This window comes from Labeo rohita, unplaced genomic scaffold, assembly GCF_022985175.1.
Source record: "Labeo rohita strain BAU-BD-2019 unplaced genomic scaffold, IGBB_LRoh.1.0 scaffold_1084, whole genome shotgun sequence".
Taxonomy (NCBI): Eukaryota; Metazoa; Chordata; class Actinopteri; order Cypriniformes; family Cyprinidae; genus Labeo; species Labeo rohita.
In genome coordinates this window covers 1-4,150 of record NW_026127213.1, presented here as the reverse complement: position 1 = coordinate 4,150, position 4,150 = coordinate 1, and the positions used below count along the sequence as shown (strand labels likewise).

The following is a 4,150-nucleotide window of genomic DNA, read 5'->3' as shown; positions in this document are numbered from 1 at the left end:
CTGTGATTGCAATAAATCTAACAGATTAATATGACAATGAAATGTAATGAAATTTGACTAGAACAATGACACTCACTGTTCATCCTGGTGTTTCACATCAGAGATGTAAATATAATCCAGCCTGAGTGTGTAAATGTGGTGAGGACATAAAGAAATAAGTGATGAGGATGTTTATGTGCAAATGTATTTATGTCTACTTTAAAAAGAAACAGTATGAAAATGAAAACAACGTAAGAATTTTCACAAAGAAAAGAATTCTACAAAGTAACGTTTCAATGTTCACATTATTGATGTTCGATTCTTGAACGAAGTGATCTTTTAACCTAGTTCTTAAGAAGGAACCAGTCGAAGCAGTTCACAAATCGAGCTGCAGTTTCAGGTCGATGATGCATGACTCGCAGCCACGCAAGTTCAACTCAAAAAGCTGGTTCAACAAAATGTCAAAAGTTGAAGGGCCAGTGAATGAAACTGTGACCACAGATTTCATTAACTTAAGTGAATGAAAGGCAGTAATGAGCTATATGTGCCGTTCACACTAATAACACTGAGCTGTTAGATAAGAAATGCAGTGATACTATTGCCTGAACTGATAAAACTTTATTTTACGTTACGTTTCATTTTACATTACTATTTCAGTTAATGAGAGTTCAACAACCTTTACTAATACTATAAATGGATTTCAGGGAAAAAAACGCACAATATGACCACCTCAGCGCAGAGCCGACAGAGTCTTTATCTCACCTATTTCACTCTACAAATGGTCTCAACACTCAGCTCTTTTACTGGAGGGTTTTTTAACGGCTATCATTACTAGTATCACCTGTCTTCACTAATTAACTCAACCCTCATCAATCAGCTCATTTGCTGGTTGATGGTTTCAGATGAATAGTGGCCCAAAACAGAAAAACACAAACATATATAACATTAAATCAGCCGATTAGTTGTGAATGCCATGATGGAAATGACTAATGTTCATATGTTTATAATTTCTGATTTCGGTCCATATTCATATTGACTTACTGACACAGACGTCAATATACAAAAAAGAGCAAAGAAATGGACAAATGCACAATTATAGAAAAAAATAATATGAAATAGGGGTTTATAGAGTAATGATTTGATGTGGAATGATAGATGAAAGCAGATATAATAAAGCAGTGGCGGTTCTACACTGAACTGCTCCCCGGGCGAGACTCCCTCCCGGCACCCACCCCCATCCCCCAAAAAAGACAAAACTTCACATTTTGTACACACCACACGTTTTATTGTAGTAATAGTACGTCATCCCGTAACAGACCAATTTTTGCAAAAAAAAAAAAATAATAATAATAAACTGCTCATAACTTAAATAAATATACTGTGTACAAACAAATATTATTTAAGAAAAAAATATTTTACATTATTAAGAATAATATACAAATAAAATATAGATGGTAGCTCATCCTGAAAAGCAGAGACCATTCCTGTGTCCTGTGTAGTGGGGGAGGTAGGTGCCTCATCCTGAAAAGTGGCAGAGGATGCTCCAAAATATTTTAGAAGTGCCCCTAAAACAGGACACAGTTGAAATTGACATCAAAAGACTGTTGGCTACAATATTACTCTTAAAAATTGCAAATTTAAATAAACATGCCCTAACATGCTAAATGTCTGTCATTAGACACTTTATTAATCTAATATAATCTAATCTAAGGGAGGAACAATTAGCTCCTTGGTTAATTTACTGCCTCAAATGAGACTGCTTTGTCACGTAACAGAATTATAGCAAATGGAAAATGTTTGTCTTTTAAACTATCTACACATATGTAAATTACACTGGCTATTTACAGTATACTGTAAATATATTGTAAATATATTGGCTATAGCCAACATTAACATAAACAATGGAAAAAAAATAACTGTACTTGCAACAGTTTTGTTGCAAAGCATAATTTTGTGGTTAAATTTAATTAGATCTCATGTTGTATACACTGCTGAAAAAACAATAGAACCCTGCCCAAAAATAACAGAAAATGTAATGGATTTAATGGTTATAATGGGAATTGTATTGGTTTTAATGGTAAGTATAACAGTGTCTGCTGGTATATGATGGATTCTATTGGTGGGTGGGATGGTAAATCCTATTGGAAAAGTGTCTTGTAATAGTTTCACTGGAAAAAGTTAATGGTTCATAATGCTATTTAATAGAAACCATTAGAATTTCTGTGATGGTTTGTATATTAGGCTTTTATTGTGTTTTTTTAGCAAGGTAAGCATAGCAAGCATCATAAGCAAGAAGGCTAACAAACCTAAGAGTTAACGTTATAGCACTAATTAACATAATGACATGAATACCTTAATCATACAGAGAGAACATTGTTGCATACCTTTATCTTTTGCCCATTTCTCCTCATCTTATTTTCTTTTTTTCCTAAATTGGGCACCTGACAGCTTTGGCCTTTTTCTCTCCATCGCTGTGTTTACTTTGTAATCGACAATCAACAGTGTACTGTTCTCCATATATGTCCTGTATATACTTCAACAGCAAGTTAAACTCTCCTCATTAACTTCACGGACAGGGAATGTCCTTTTCCAAACTTTAATAAAGGCAGAGTAAAACTATGAAATAAGAAGAAAAGAAACAATATAAATTGACATACACAATGTGGACCTAACAGAAATGCTTCTTACAAATGTCTTGTAATCTAGATCTGACTTTCCTGCTTATCAAATAACATGAAAATAAAATATCAGGCAATAAAGGTAATCCCCACACAGTGACTATGATTCTCGTATGGTCCAGTGAGAAATACACTTAAAGATCTACTCAAATAATACAAATCACAGAATAAAGTTCTAAATAATCTATTATAGTTCGTACTATGAACAATAACAATAAAACATACCGACGAAGCTACCAAAGGCCAAGGATGAATGCAGATACATACTGATTCACTGCTTTCTGCCTCTGCAATAGAACAGCAGCATGGAAGGCACTAATTTCCTTGTTAGTCATTGGATCAGTCACATGATAATGACAGTGTTATTCTCAGAGCAGCCAGTAGGGGGATACAAACTACAACCTAAACATTTATTCCTTAATTACTGTTGACTTAGACAATCACTGTAACAGAACAAACAGATTTCCCATCCCCCAACGCTGTCACTCACGACCATAAGTCAAGACTAAACCACCTCCACATCATAATCGTTTTTTATTACCTATTTTTATTAGCAATTTCACACAATCAGTGGCGGTTCTAGACAAATTTTACTAGGGGGGCCAAGAAGGGGCCAGTGTTTAACCAGAGGGGCACATTAAAAAATGACAACAAATGATATTTAAAGATTATAAATTTTATTTTACTTTAAAATCATACAAACATTTATTATGTACAAGAGTTTTGGTAACACTTTATAATAAGGTTCGTTAGTTAACTACATTAGTTAACATGAACTAATAATGAACTGCACATATACAGCATTTATTAATCTTTGTTAATGTTAATTTCAACATTTACTAATACTTTATTAAATTCTTGTTAACATTAGTTAATGCGCTGTGAACTAACATGAACAGCTGTATATTTTTATTAACTAACGTTAACAAAGATTAACAAATACAGTAACAAATGTAAAAGTGTTACCAAGCTTTTAAACATCTCGAAACCAGCCATTTACAAACTTGATTTCATTATCAGTGTGAAAAACAAAAGTAACACGGTTATGTGCAAGAACAACAAGTCACTCACGAGATGAAATTGTTTCGCTTAACTTCGACTCTTGCAACAGGAGAAATGAATCGTAGCTCCTCTATCCAAGAGTAGTTAGTTGTTGCTGCGCTCTCATTCACCGAGCAGCGCCACAGTGTTTCGGTGCGCCGCTCTAATTTACCCGTGTAGAACGATGCGTCGCATTAGTTCCGCTTTTGGCGCTCGTGTGTAAAATCTTAATAAATTCATAATTGTTTTATTTGGTCAGCACGGGGGGGCCACAGGGGTGGCCAGGGACATGTCTACAGAGGCACGGGCCTCCCTAGGCCTCCGTGTAGAACCGCCACTGCACACAATTAAATAAATAAAAAGAGTGCAACTTATTGGTCTGTGTTTATAATTTTTTTCTTTTTTTTTTTTTTTTTTTTTTTCAAATAATATTTTGAATGAAATGTGCGTTA

At 34.3% G+C, this 4,150-nt stretch overlaps 1 long non-coding RNA gene across 1 annotated transcript; it reads right to left on the bottom strand.

Moving 5' to 3' along the window:
* Nucleotides 1-1,265: 1,265 nt before the first annotated feature.
* On the bottom strand, nt 1,266-4,032 carry LOC127157479 (uncharacterized). The gene is made up of 3 exons (XR_007825913.1): nt 2,883-4,032; nt 2,364-2,595; nt 1,266-1,544 (listed from the first exon to the last, which is right to left on the bottom strand). It is a non-coding gene; the product is annotated as an uncharacterized LOC127157479 (long non-coding RNA).
* Nucleotides 4,033-4,150: the final 118 nt, after the last annotated feature.